Below are 16,303 nucleotides of genomic sequence, written 5' to 3'. Positions count from 1 at the left end.
CCTCTGGACTCCTCTGCTATTTTGAGGGTGGAGTAACAACCTCTGGATTCCCTTTCTGATTGAGGGTGGAGGCATAGCCTTTAGATTCCCTTATTGATTGAGGATGGAGGTATATCCTATGGATTCCCTTGTTGATCTAAGGGGTGGAGGTGGTGGACCTATGGGTTCCCTATGAGATATTGATTGTATGAAGTAGCTAGTGGGTGGAGGTGGGTGGTACTCTGGAGTCCCTGTTTCAGCTGACATATTTGATTTAATCCCTTAAGCATTGATCCTCAATATTTGGAATCTGGCTTGGGCATGACTAACACAAGAAATACTTGGTTGTAGTGTGTCTAAGGTTGGGTGGAGAGTTGAAGTTCCAATCTTGGTTGCCTAGCTCAGTTTATCAAAGATAAGTGTTTGATCACGACTCTCATATCTAATTTTTTTGTGCTTGTTTAATGCATTGTTTTATCATGGCTTGTAATGCTAAGGAATGAGGTATTCCTGTCTAGATGAACATCATTGTTTTAAAAGCATGGATAGGGAATGGTTTAGATTCCTGTGTTTAGTTTCAGCATAATCCTATATTAGATGGTTGGTCTTCCAATCATGCTTGAGTCTCATGAGTCCTTGATTTAGAACTATGGTCTGTGTGCCTAAATATCAAAGAGATGGGTGAATATCTGTATTTTTTTAATTTAACCCTATTAAAGGAATTATTTGTAGGTTATGTTTCTACTCTATAAGCTAGGACAGTTATAGGTTTTGCAAGGGGTAATGTGCTAGTTTAATGCCTATGATAATGTTGAGGAATGTTGATTCCTATGTGGATAAATGATGCTAAATACCATGTGAATGTTGAGGGATGGTTGATCCCCATAAGATGATATATTAGTGCTTGTTCAGGCTCTTTATACCATTGTGATTTGCAAGCAACATATTCAATAACTTCTTACATCAATGTTTAGGAGTGGGTTACTCTTGTGTTCATCATGAGCCCTTAACTTGGTCTACATGGTTAGGTATAAAAGAGATGGTTAGATATCTATTAATTTAATGGATGCTTGCACCAAAATGACATGGCTATCATGCCATAATTTACTCATAAGCTCAGGAAGGATAATTTTTTTTTATACATAAGCATAGGTCTAAATATCTATGTATTCACAAGCTGAGTCGATGCCTTAGGAAGCTCATAACAGATAGTGGGAGGTCGTTAAAGGTGGAATAACTGCAGGTAATCCAAGTATATGTCGCAGGACAGTGGGGTTTGAAACAGTATCAAGCCCAAGAGGGATAGCTCTAAAGAGTCGTGTAAAATTAAGTAGGTGTAAGACCATGTATTTGCGTGAAGTGGTAATCCATTACAATTTTGGAGGAAAGGTGTTAAGCCTTGATACAACCATGCATTCAGGTGCTATAACCAAGTGCAAAGGAAAAATATATTTGGATCATCAATATGAGCATAGCATTGTATATTTTTCCACATGCACCAGAGGTTTGATACCCCAGAGAATTCAATGAGAGGTTGGGAAAGTCCCACCGAGGTCAAAATGTCAGGATGACAATGGCGGGTGGGGTCGTATGTTAAGCATTGGTGCGATAAGTTGGAAGATCCATGAATCACATATAATGTGAAAGAAATTAAATTGTAGGGGTTCAAGACTTATGTGTGACTTAAGTCACGTGGAGGGCATGACAGTCGACGATGTCACCCTACAACCCTAGACCCTAAAGATTTCGAATGTAGGACATGGTAGAACCTCCACACTTTAATTCCTGGGGTGACATGGCACATGGGGCGTGCTTAGTGGGGAAAATTTTCATATGACATCAAAATTTCCGTCCATTATATGTTAAGGGGGAGTCTAAGCCATTGCCACGTAACCCTAGTACTTTCCAGGAGGCACCCCGTAATCGTAATATGGAGCCTTGAGAAGAATCTCCCAAGATTAAATCACTAGGGTGAGGCAACAATAGGGTGAGGAAGCAATGGTGGAGCCCTGAGATTACTATGGTAACCAGTGGCAATGGGACACATGGAGGAGGGACCACCAAGGATCCATGTAGCTTGGAGGGTTGTTCCCTGGTAGTTTCATTAGGGAGTTGTATTGGAACCCGTCGGGATTTTATCCCTGGGTGATGTGGTCATAAAGGGCCCACACCCACATCCATTTCATCAAATATTATATACATATATTTTTTATGGGTTAGTCCATGTGGAACATAAGAATGGAATTAATTTATGATCTGGTATGAATGGTTTTGAAACTAGGTTAACACTGCCATGTGACCTTGAGATGGCTGACTTGGGCACCTATGTGGATGCCACATGGGGACCATGTGGTAGGTAGATGATGTGGCACTATCATATAGGATAATATTTTAGTGGTTGTATCTTTTGATCTGAGAGTCGGGTTTAGGAAAATTTTATATTGTTGGAAAGGTCTCGATGAGACGAATGCAACGAGGTTATATGTTTTAACTTTTGAGAAGATCGAAAACTTTAGACCACATTTCCATAACACGACTTTGGAGGTTGGTTTAACTTAGTAACTACCTCCTTCTACCCTTACTTGAGGGTTAGGTATAGTAGGGGGTACATTATACTCATTTCCAAGAGTTGAATATGGGGGAATATAATAAGAGGGTTACACACACCTTGTTTTCCCAAACATATTATTAGAGCCTTAGTAGTAACACTAAAGTTTTAGGCCATGTGAAATATATTGGAAATATTGTTGTTATTGATGTCAAACACATCGTGATACTACATATGTTCAAGATAAATATCGGAAATGAGTATTGTTAGAAATATTGTTTTTGGACTTTTGATGCCCAATTTGGACATCCTATCTTTGAAGGAATTTTTACTCTAATTTCATAGCTCAAACGAGAGGATAATATATATGGTTGGAAAGATTATTCTGAGACCTTCCGAATGGTATATTCCACTCCCTCTAACTCCATAGGAATGAGGAGATATAACTATTTCATTAGGATAATGCATCTAAAGTACGAATGCGTCTAAAGTACGAGCAGGCCGAACCAACTAGTTTTACAAGTTAGCCCCATAGATGAATGTAAAAACACTACAAATAAATAGGATATGAGTTAATTTTCATATAATCCAAGCAAGAAGAGATATGATGTCGCAAGAGGAGATGAGGAATAATCGTTGGGGTGATTCTTAGATTCTAAAGGTGCAAGCGAAAATGTGATTTATGAGGTGAATCAACCATCTTGGCATTTTCTTTATAACTTTTTACTATGGAAATTTTTGGAACGTGAATCTTGGAAGATATAGATAAAATATGTTCATGTACCTATTGTTAAAATTGGATACCTTGGCTTGATATAGTTTCATAAATATGCTCTAAATAAGTTAGGCCTCCTGATGCTCCTAAAATCTTCTTCAAAATTAGTTAGCTTGGTATTTTCACTATATTTTTTCTTATAGGATATTTATGAATGTGAAAGTTGGAAGATATAGATAAAATCCCTTCATGTACCTCTAGATAAAATTTCATACCTTTGTTCACAATAATTTCAGAGATATGGTCAGAGGAAGTTATGCTTCTTGAATGCTTTTATTTTCATTATATCTTCCTTTCTATTATGTCTCAGACTTTAAAATATGGCAAATACAAAGAAGAGATATCATGGTAATTTTGATAGAAATAAATCATAATTTATTTCACTACAATTTCGTAGATATGATATGAGGAGTTTGTGGTCCTGAATGCCCCTGAAACATGCCATCAAACAAGTCATCTTGGTTTTTTATATGGTTTCTGTTGTAGCCACTACAACACCACCCAAATTTTTGGGTATATTCAAAATTTTGGTTACCCCACTACTCACCCCAAGCTACTAGGGTTTATGATAGGGCCCCAACTGGTTGCTCTCCCAGTGACATTGCCTATCCAACCCCTTTGGTGCACCCACTGACATTTCATGCATCGCATTCATGCATCATGTTTTACCTCAGAATCGCATTTGGATTTCGAAGGTCACTGGCCTCATTAATGCGTTAAGAGTCTCTCATGTTTTTAAAACTCATCTTCGCATGATTTGCATTGTGATTAGTAGATGTCCTATATTTGAGTAGGTGTACATGCAATTTGGTTTTCCTTACAGTTGGAAGTACTGAGTTTTAGGAAAAACCCTAAATAGGAAAAGGTGATCCCTCTCCTGATTTGACCTAACTTGCCTCCCGCTAAGAGTGTGTTTCCATCGACATTGTGAGGCATCATGGGAGAGATGGTTGCATATTGTATTCCCCCAAGTTCTTGGTTGGCCCTACATCTCAACATGAGCATTAGGGCTTGAAAAGATTATATACTGCCCTTACATCTCTAAACATTTGTGATCGAAGTACTCATGTCGTTTTAAGTTCTTCTTGACTCACCCTGAAGCCTGATCACAAATATGCATAAGGGTTTGTGATAAAACATCATGACAGTAACCCTGCTTTGGCTTGGTCCTCACCCCCTCGGGTGCAGCAAGATTCCTCAAATTTCCATGTTACTCTATGCCCTTAAATTTTTAACTACACCATTGCTTTTGCCATTGCATAAATTGCTTGCAATTCATAAGTCCATTCAGGAGCCTAAATGTTGTGCTGATTTTCGAATTCGACCAGCTCTTGTTTTACTTCAGTCACAATTTTACTATCACCTCCAGATGAAATTATTTTCATGGTCTGAATCATTTATCCCATTTTCTGTGTAGGGATTTAAATAGAGCTGCATTGGGCACATATTTAATGAAGAAGGAGCAGTCACAATGGAATTTATAGGCTTGGAATCGAGGAGCTAGGGATGGAAACTGGTTCAGACATATTCACTGCTAATCATCTAGTAGTGAATGTGGATGAGTTTGGTGCTATAGGAGGTGGATACACCGATGATACCTAGGCTTTCATGATAGTGTGAAATGAAGCATGTTCAACAGACCCTTCAATCTTGTTAATTCCAAGAGGAAATGCTTACCTGTTCAAGCCCCTCAACTTCTCTGCTCCCTATTAGTATTCACTCACAGTCAAGATTTCTGGGATAATCATCGCCTTTGAGGATCCAAGTGTTTGGGCAGACTTGAAATCTAATCACTGAATACTCTTCCATGGAATAAGCAATCTAATAATTCGGGGTGTAGGGTCGATTTATGAAAGCAGGCAGAGATTGGTGCGACCTCTCATGTCCATAGATGAATAGAAGCATTGGAAAGTATGACCCAAAGGAAAGAAAAGGTAGTAAAGAATACTGGAAACAAAAATAGTTGAGCTTCATGTCATTATTCCCAAAGCATGGTATCATTTTATGACTATGAAGGAAACTAAAAGCCTGAAGGCCTTTCAACAATTAATATAAACATTGTATCATTGTAAAATGAGTTGGAAATCAAAAATCAACATTATATTAAAGTACAAGTTTTGATATACACGTATATCCAATGAGATGTTAGAGTAGAACACTATGATGCTCACATTTCAGGCCCCACACACATTAGCGTTGCCTTGGAGTGGAATTTTTTCAAAGAACATAAATATTATGTGTATACATGAATTGGTAGCCTCAAAGGCACCCACGACAATCATGAATAAAGTTATTTTGGATCATCGAAGGCACACCTAGCGATATCGCGTGGAGAATATGCTACGCCAGTTTAGTTTGGGGTCATGTTACAAGGAGACATTTCATCGAGTGCGTTGCCCAATATCTTGAAATGATTGAGGACTACACAGAAGAAAACCTGATGGCCCACACGGAGGCCTATCCTGACGAAGTTGTGGCCCAAAGCCTTGAAAAATATATAGAAGTTATATGTGGTTGCAAGAATCTGCTTCCCCTTGCAAAGGAACTGAAAATTGTAAACGAACGCGTTGATGAAACTTCTTCAAAGGCCTGTGGGGAGCAGATGGCATTAAGCCTATCACGTCTAGATTCTAGCAGCTCTAGCAGGCTGCACAGCAAGAAGTATTAACAAAACTATTCAAGCGGAGATTGGTGGATCGAAGAGTTGTCGGTTCTTGGCATCGAAATGTATCAGAAAGTAATATTAGCCACAAAATCCATAGGCCCAACACATGAGAACATCAGGACATTGCTCATGCATTACGCCGAATAGGCCCTGAAAGAGCTCACCAAGAAACGCGATGCCTCTGCTCGGACAAAGCTACCCATCCTTGTTGCTACCTTGGAGCATCACGAATAGAGAATCATGGTGGAGACTTTTGTGAGCCTCTTGCCTACAAATAAAAACACCATACCCATTACCTTTCCCTTTAGCTTGTTTCATATTGCTATGATGCTTGCTTCCACCGTTGCCTGCAGGATGGACCTGGAGAAAAGAACTAGGCGTCAGCTCGAATGTGCCTACCGTGAGGGACTGCTCATCCCTTCCTTCTTGCACAGCAAATATACCCTATTTGATGTGGATGCAGTGCATAGAATATTAGGAAACGTGTTTACAATAGGATGAGAATCAAGACGCAGTGGATTTAAACTTAGGTGGATACGAGTTTGGTGGCTTGGCCGATTCTCCTTCTCAGGCTGCCATCATCAAAGTTTCCAAGTGGTTGGATAACTACCTAGCAAAATAGCACTAGATGCAAATCTCAAGCCTGTGAAATGCATAATCGTTGTTGAATTGATGCAAGAGTGTGCATGCCCGGTAGACAATGGGTTGTATAGAGCCATTGATATCTACGTGAAGGCCCATTTCAGATTAAAATATATGGAATGGATTAAAAGATGTTGAATGACTGTAAACTCGACCCCTTTTTAACACCGTCAAAATTTGGACCCCCAGGAATCTCAAAGATTCCTTTTCACTAGTTGATTGGAATTTGGCTACTCAAATCAGAAAACCGATCACGCCATTAGACTCCTAGCGAAATTCTAGTTCGTTTGAGTATAAAGTTGACATGATTATGTCACTATGAAAAATTAGCCCCAAGAGAATCTTTTAGATTCCTCATGATTCCACAAAGATTATGTTCTGCAGGTTGAATGAAATTCCACTGCTCAAATCAGAAAACTGATCACGCCATCAAAATCCTAGAAAAATTTTGGTTCGTTTGAGTATAAAGTTGACATGATTTTGCCACTGTAAAAAATTAGCCACAAGGGAATATTTTAGATTCCTCATGATTCCACAAAGATTTTGTTCTGCAGATTGACTAAAATTCCATTGCTCAGATTAGAAAACCAATCATGCCATTAGACTCATGGCGAAATTATGGTTCGTTTGAGTATAAACTTGGCATGAATATGACACAGTGAAATTTTGGCTCAAAAATAATCTCAAAGATTCTCTTCAAGATTTTGCATGGGAATATTCTGTGGAATGTTCCTTTCAAATATTTTCTAAAATATTCTCTCAAAAAACGTGCCCACCTAGACATGGTTTCACCTGGCTCTACTACTCGTAGTTCCTTCGTTCGACGCTCCATTCTTCCACACCCCTCCATGAAAATGAATTAGGCTTTAAATAAAACCTCTGGGCGAAATAAACAAAGGCCCCTTCCTAAGTTTGTTGGTTGTCACTTGATGTTAAAACACTAGGTTTGGGTAGGTCTGAGCTCAAAACCCGTGACCATACCCATTATCATTATAGAAAACACATACTCTACCATGTAAAGTTGTTAAACCATATTTTTATATGGTTTTTAAACTTTGTTTAAACTAAATGTCGACCACAACCATTTGAAATAACTATTGCCAATTTTCATTATTGTTGTTGTATGGTCGTTACATTGGTTAATGTATATGTTGAGCTGCCTTTTTGCCCAGATTTTTACATTTTTTATCAAATAATTCTATGCTTGTGACTAGTGTTTTGAATCATTATTACCTTATTAAGCTCATAGTTAGAGGCATTTAGAGAGAATATCTATTAAATTAATAAATTCTTCTTGAAGAATGTTTTGTGTGTAAATTTCATTAATAATATGTCTTCTTGGTGGCAGATGAATAAGTCTAGCACCAACAGTGCAGGAATGCTTCTTAAAATGCATTTGAATACGGAAGCATAAACATATTTGAGTACGGATTCACAAAAACAATAACATGAATTCAATGACAAAGATTGAAAAACCACATACCTGCACTATCTCATTCATCAGCCCATTTCATGGCAAGATTGGACTCTCTCAGGAAAATTTTAACAACAAACATATGATGCCATCAAGAACATCTTATGCTTATGAGATTCTTCACAAGAAAACATTGATTGGACTGAGAATGCTGGTTCATTAATGTTTGTTGTTAATGCAAGAAATGTCTATTGCTAGCTTCCCAATTTCTGGCAATATGAGAATGGTTTTGTATACAGTCCAATGCTACAAAATGAGTATACAAGTACAGTACGCATCCATGGCTCTGAGCTTGGAACATCAACAATATGGAATGGTTGTATATAGCTACGATGATTAAGGAAAATGGTGGAAAGTCATCAACCAACGAATTGAGGAGAGTGCACGTCCATGACCAAATATGTGATTCACTAAAATCTATTCGAGTCCAAGTTTTGTCGGAAGAATGTGCTTTGTGGATGCCGACTCGAACTGGTTTGAATTTTCAGCTATCTCACCAGCAATTACGTATGGTGAGAGGTTACTTTCATGCATTGACCGACCAGGGTAATGCTCTTCAGTGTATGCTCGAAGTCAAAAGAAAAGAAAAAGAAAGGTCTCGCAAGAGGAAAACACCAAAGTCATGGCGGTAAATAAAATGAGAAAACTGATCTTGTGTGCTCCTCACAACGCTGGTTTGAATAGATACTTCACGGTGTTTGGATAAGCCTCCATGCCATGTCATCGTAGAAGCCAAATGGCTTTTGAGCAGGACTACCATCATCTACTATTCTATGGACCATCTGATGCCGGAAAGGAAATTTTAATCATGGCTTTGCTTAAGGAGATATTTGGTCTAGGGGTTGAGAAGGTGAAGGTAGAAAATAAGCCATCAAAGATTGAGGCTGGTACAAAGACCATTTATGTGGAGTTGACAATAGTATCAAGTAATCATCATGTGGAATTGAATCCTAGTAATGTAGGTTTCCAAGATAAATATGTTGTTTAAGAGATTATCAAAGAAATGGATAAGAGTAGGCCCCTCGATGTAAATGGGAATAAATGCTTCAAAGTGCTTGTTCTCAATAAAGTTGACAAGCTTTCTAAAGAGGCTCAACACTCTCTCCGACGCACAATGGAAGTCTACAATGGATCATGCCGAATAGTTTTTATGTTGTGATAGTGTGTCGAAAGTACTTGAAGCAGTGAGATCCCGTTTCCTGAATATTCACATCAATTCACCTTCAAAGGAGAAAATAGTTGAAGTACTTGAATATATTGCTAAGAAAGAAGGACTACAACTTTTTGGATTCACAGGTCGTATAGCTCAACAATCTAACAGAGACTTAAGGAGAGAAATTCTTTGCTTTGAGGCTTGCAAAGTGCAACATTGGAAGTTCATTTGGCTTCTTTTATGTTTTGGATCACCATGGAAAAAACAAGGGAAGGCATATCTCTTTAATACTGTGGTGAAAGTGTATGTTGGGATGTTGAGGAAAGGAGTTGCGACAAATATAGCAGAACACCGGAGCTCAGCCAGTTGTTCATCGATGTGCTTCTACCAACGGTGTGTAAGGGTCAATTATTTCTAGAAGCCAATCACCAGCCCGAACCCAATTGGAAACAAATCCTCTTGTTTTGATTATAACTAATTTACATTAACAATGATCCTAAATTTATATGCCATATAACAAACGATACGGTTAATTAGAGGCATTACTTCTGTTATATAATGGAGATTGTTGTCCATTCATAGGGAGGACGAGATCACACAGGATCACTGGGATTGCAGAAGAACGCTAGGCTACATGGAAATCAAACATGTACATTGTATTATTTGCAGTCTGGATTTCAATTGCGCCATGAGAGGAATCTGAGCCTATTGGAATGATCCCTCGAGGGGACCACTGGAGCCCAACATTTATTTATTTAGCATTCATGTAATTTGGTTTCAGTAGCAATATGATTTTGCAATTAATTTATATTTTCCAAGCTAATTCAAATTTCTGAAGATGGTGTTTTGATTTAGTTTTTTACAGGAAGATCGAGCTGGGTGGTTGGGCCCATCAGCGAGCTTGTTACTAAATTGCTTAGGATTTATTTATTTCACTGCATTTTATTTTCTGTTGGTGTGATTTATTTTACTGCGTTTGATTTCATACGCGAGTGATTTAAATTCTAATTCTGCAATTTCATTTTTTAGATCTCTTTTATATTTTGATATTTAATTATGCAGGGTTGATTCATGAATTCGGTGATGTCATTATTCTAGAACTTATTTCTGAGTATATTTAGTTAGCAAGCATTTATTTTATTTGTGTTCCTCATTTCCACTCTTTGCTGTGTTCAATTCATTATCTAATGAAATAGATTTTCAATTGCAAGGATTTATAATGGAGATAATAATTATGATATGATCGTTGGAAACTCTGATTTAATTAATTAATATTATTTGGGCATTCATAAGCATTTTTAATCCTAGGATTTTAAATATTCATCATTATAATTTAATGCCATAATTAACATGAGGAAATCTTGAATTGTCCAACAAAACTCTGTGAAGATATCTCTGATCAACAAACTTAAATTTCTTAAATTGAACACTGCAATTCCTTTCCAGTAGCAAGAAGCATTTAATGATTTTTATTAAGTACATATTTTAAAATAGTTTGAAATTGAATTTGTTTCATGCTTTCATATTTGCAGCATAGTTGTAGTCTTTTAAGAAGCTTTGCATTCTTTATTTGTTGCAGTGTGTTTACTTTGGAATATGTTTTCTTGAATGATACCGTTTTCGAATTGTTTTGATATTACAAGTCCCTGAGGTCGTATTCTGGCAGATATGGTGCTATGTCTCTAAGTATTACGACCCCATATTGACAATTTAAATGTAGGTGTAAATCTAGCATTTATACCTCCCAACATTTTGGCGCCATTGTTGGGGAGGCGTTGTAGGATAAGGCCTCATCATTTGTTATGATTTTTCTTCGCAATTGAGTTTTTAGATTAATGAGATTTCCCTTGCTTGCTGAAGCATACTGGACGGTATTGCCAGAAGGCTCACAAGTCAGGTTTTCTTTACTGCAAATGAGTGATTTTATTTATTGCAAGTGTTGTTGTTTTCTTTACTACAATTGATATTTGTTGATTTATTTATTTTTTTCTTTTATCGTCACAGGGCAACTAAAGGGCGGAGATGACGGTAAGACTTGAGTGAACAGCCACGCATCCACTTTTGTTTGGGTCACTCCAAAGTTTGGTTGCCCGAATAAATGAAGATTCCAAGTTTGGTGCTAATTAGATTTTCCATCTAGCAAGAAATGTCAGAAAGTGTGATGTTATTCCAAGAATTATCTCAAATTCTAGAGGAAGATGGGGTATTTGCTTCACAAAAAGATCACATTTTGGCATCAATAAGAGAAAGTTCTATTCCTCTGGAAGAGAAGATTCATGAAGATCCGGAAGATCTTCCTAAGGAGACCGAGAAGCTGTGGATCATGCATGATGAGGAGAAGCCATTAGAAGCAGAACATCTATCTGATCCAGCCTGCACTTTAGAGGATAGACAAGGAAATGTGGAGGATTTGCACGATGCACTGGATGTTGCCCATGAATCAAGTAACCAAGAGTATATGGATCCCATAGAATCCCGGTTCCAAATGACTATCAATATCCACTCCTCCTTTATCATTCAACAACTTGTAGCATCACATCAGTTAGTGTAGCTGGTACCTCATGTTCTGGTATTTTCTCGCATATACTCTTTGAATTTGAACATGAGTATAATTGTCCTTTTGTTGTGCACATGGATGCATTGGAAGTAATCCTACACTTAAAAAGGATTCTTCTTCTTTTTAGGGTAGAATAGGGTAGGAGAATAAATTAATGCTATGAATAAAAGATGTTACGATAATACTATTAGGGTTTTGATTTTTAAAGAACTGCCACTGAAATTGCTTTTAATCCATATTAGTTGTTAACACACACATCTGTGACAAATCTTGTTGAGTACGATTCACTCTAATACCTCATGATTTTGCAAAAGTAACCATGATTAATCACTCTAATGAGTTGTTGTCTAAGATATATATTTTCAGTTTCTCTTACAATGTACTATTGGAGAGCCCCCTATGGTGTAACACTCTTGTAAAAGATCATAATAAGTTGTTCATGAGAACACTAGCATTATTAACTCAAAGAATATTTCAATCATTATGTGGGATATTTTTAATAAGCCTTTAGGGTAGAGGAACTAGCTAGTAATGATTAGTCATTAAAAACTTTTCATGCCATCCTGCACTCTTAAGGAGTAGATCTGTCTCCCCACTTATTTAGTAACCTTTAAAGACTAATCATAATCAGAGTTTATAAACGATTCAGGGAAGGATAGGAGGTCATATGATGAGCTGACCTACCATGATCATAAGACCTAACATGCATGACATTACTGGTGTTGGCCACCAAGCCAAAGTAATGTCTTTCAGCCGAAAAGTTGTAAGACAGGAGGTCTAATCACGAGCTGGCCTGTTCATTCATGTTACGTTTTGTGAATGGCGCTGCCATCAGCTGGTTACCAAGATAGGACAACGACCTTCATCTAAAAGTCAAATAATCTAACTCTGAATCTATATCTAGTAAGTGGGACACAAACATTTCACTAGGTTAAAATACATCGTTGCCGAGGTTATGGAAACCTATGGGTAGCAGGGCCATGTCTGTGGTATTAAAGTTGATCATATACTAAGATTTTCTTGGTTATCCTTCTCTTTCCCTGAAACTCGTCATTTTAATTCTTGGACAATGGTTTTAAGACAATTTGGATATGATGCTTTAAGTTCTATCTTTCAAAAATCAAGAATCTTTAATGAAGTGGTACCCTTAGTGAAGGTAATTCTTTGTACTAGATTAAGAAGAAACTTCGTTTTGAATTCAGATGATAACGAAATTTAAGTGTTCAATAAAGAGGTTACTGATTGGTCTAGGAAAGTGTCATATTGCTTTCCCTTTTTTGGTATCATAACTTTAATTCTTATGGTATTGATGTGATGAAATGCTCAATCATGTTTAATCACAAAGTGTTGATTGGTAGCAATGTGTATTGATTGTAGTTACCTCTAAATACATGATACATGACTTAGGTACAAGATTGTTATAATAGGTGCATGAATCTTGTGATAGTCTTCTTGAAAATTGCACCTTTTTCAACAAAATTTGATTTTTATCATAAGACTCTGGACATAAACAAAACCAGGAGTTCATTTGGGTCAAGATAACATGTATGTGCAATACGTTTTATCCGTAATGTCTACTTTTTGTACCTGATCTTGTTACATTCCTACAATTGATAATATCATTAGAACTGTAACATGGTTTGAGCCGGTATTGTAGTAGTGGTATTGTAATAGTTATATTGCAGGCTAATGAATGCTTTAAAATACAAGGCATCTTCATCCTTGCTGAAATTTTTGCTGACATTTATTGGAAGCATAGTTTGATCTTCAAACATTTCCCCTGCATTATTTCATAGTTTTATAGTCTAAAGGTTTGGCTTGCACAAGGATGTGAAAGAAGATCAACATGGGGGGATGTTGAGCTGCCTTTTTGCCTAGAATTTTACAATTTTTATCAAATAATTCTATGCTTGTGACTAGTGTTTTTAATCATTATTATCTTCTTAAGATGATAGTTAGAGGCATTTAGAGACAATACCTATTAAATTAATAAATTCTTCTCGAAGAATATTTTGTGTGTAAATTTCATTAATAATATGTCTCCTTGGTGGCAGATGAATAAGTCTAGCACCAACAGTGCAGGAATGCTTCTTAACATGCATTTGAGTACAGAAGCAGAAACATATTTGAGTACGAATTCACAGAAGCAACAACACGAATTCAATGACAAAGATTGAAAAACCACATACCTGCACTATCTTATTCATCGACCCATTGCATGGCAAGATTGCACTCTCTCAGGAAAAGTTTAACATCAACCATATGATACCGTCAAGAACATCTTATGCTTATGAGATTCTTCACAAGAAAAAATTAATTGGACTAATAATGATGGTTCATTAATGTCTGTTGTTAATGCAAGAAATGTCTATTGCTAGCTTCCTAATTTCTGGCAGTATGAGAATGGTTATGTATGCAGTCCAATGCTACAAAATGAGTATACAAGTATAGTGTGCATTCATGGCTATGAGCTTTGAACATCAACAATATGGAATTGTTGTATACAACTACAATGATCAAAGCAAATGGTGCAAAGTCATCAACCAACGAATGAAGGAGAGTGCACGTCCATGACCAAAGACGTGATTCACTAAAATCTATGCTAGTCCAAGTTTTGTAAGAGGAATGTGCTTTGTGGATGCCGACTCGAATGCATTTGAAGTTTCTGATATCTCACCAACAATTACATATGGCAAGAGGTTACTTGCATGAGCTAGCCGGCCAGGGTAACGCTCTTCAGTCTATGCTTGAAGTCAAAAGCAAAGAAAAAGAAAGGTCTTGCAAGAGGAAAACACCAAAGTCATGGCGGTAAATAAAATGAGAAAATTGATCTTGTGTGCTCCTCACAACACTAGTTTGAATAGATATTTCATGGTGTTTGGATAAGCTCCATGCCATGTCATCGCAGAAGACAAATGGTTTCTAAGCAGGACTACCCTCATATACTATTCTATGGACCATCTGGTGTTGGAAAGGAAACTTTAATCATGGCTTTACTTAAGGAGATATTTGGTCCAAGGGTTGAGAAGGTGAAGGTAGAAAATAAGCCATCGAATATTGAGGCTGGTACAAGGACCATTGATGTGGAGTTGACAACAATATCAAGTAATCATCATGTGGAATTGAATCCTAGTAATGCAGGTTTCCAAGATAAATATGTTGTTTAAGAGATTATCAAAGATATGGCTAAGAGTAGGCATATTGATGTAAATGGGAATAAATGCTTCAAAGTGCTTGTTCTCAATAAAGTTGATAAGCTTTCTAAAGAGGCTCAACACTCTCTCCGACGCATAATGGAAGTCTACAGTGGAGCATGCCGAACATTTTTATGTTGTGATAGTGTGTCGAAAGTACTTGAAGCAGTGAGATCCCGTTGCCTAAATATTCGCGTCAATTCACCTTCAAAGGAGAAAATAGTTGAAGTGCTTGAATATATTGCTAAGAAGGAAGGGATACAACTTCCTTTGGGATTCACAGGTCATATAGCTCAGTAATCTAACAGAGACTTAAGGAGAGCAATTCTTCGCTTTAAGGCTTGCAAAGTGCAACATTGGAACTTCATTTGGCTTCTTTTATGTTTTGGATCACCATGGAAAAAACAAGGGAAGTAATATCTCTTTAATACTGTGGTGAATGTGTCTATTGGGCTGTTGAGGAAAGGAGTTGCGACAAATATAGTAGACCACCGGAGCTTAGCCAGTTGTGCATTGATGTGCCTTTGCCAGCAATGCGTAAGGGTCAATTATTTCTAGAAGCCAATCACCAGCCCAAACCCAGTTGGAAACAAGTCCTCTTGTTTTGATTGTAACTAATTTATATTAACAACGATCCTAAATTTATATGCCATATAAAAATCGATCCGATTAATTAGAGGCAACACCACTGCTATATAATGGAGATTGTTGTTCATGCATAGGGAGGACGGGATCACACAGGATCACTGAGATTGTAGAAGAATGCTAGGCTACATGGAAATCAAACCTATACATTGTATTATTTGCAGAGTCAAGATTTCAATTATGCCATGAGAGGAATTTGAGCCTAATGGAATGATCCCTGGAGGGGACCACTGGAGCCGAGCATTTAATTATTTAGCATTCATGTAATTTGGTTTCAATACCAATATGATTTTGCAATTAATTTATATTTTCCAGGCTAATTCGAATTTCTGAAGATGGCGTTTTGATTTAGTTTCTTACAGGAAGATCGAGCTGCGTGGTTGGGCCAATCAGCCAGCTCATTACTAAATTTCTTAGGATTTATTTATTTCACTACATTTTATTTCCTGTTGGTGTGATTTATTTTACTGCATTTGATTTCATACGTGAGTGATTTAAATTCTGATTCTGCAATTTCGTTTTTAAGATCTCTTTTATGTTTTGATATTTAATTATGCAGGTTTGATTCATGAATTCGGTGATGTCATTATTCTGGAATTTATTTATGAGTATATTTATTTATCAAGAATTTATTTTATTTGTGTTCCTCATTTCCACTCTTTGCTGTGTTC

The 16,303-nt window shown here is 37.1% G+C and overlaps 2 pseudogenes; both read left to right on the top strand.

Moving 5' to 3' along the window:
• The first annotated feature begins 8,819 nt into the window (after window positions 1–8,819).
• Window positions 8,820–9,654, top strand: LOC149219862 (replication factor C subunit 5 pseudogene; annotated as a pseudogene).
• Window positions 9,655–14,684: 5,030 nt separating this feature from the next.
• LOC149219861 (replication factor C subunit 3 pseudogene) lies at window positions 14,685–15,404 on the top strand (annotated as a pseudogene).
• The last annotated feature ends 899 nt before the right edge of the window (window positions 15,405–16,303 follow it).

This window comes from Pinus tabuliformis, chromosome Q (assembly GCF_031772625.1).
Source record: "Pinus tabuliformis cultivar Carrire ecotype Pingquan chromosome Q, CPIR1, whole genome shotgun sequence".
Lineage (NCBI taxonomy): Eukaryota > Viridiplantae > Streptophyta > Pinopsida > Pinales > Pinaceae > Pinus > Pinus tabuliformis.
Note: the sequence above shows the minus strand (reverse complement) of the source record. Positions and strands in the feature narration are given on the sequence as shown.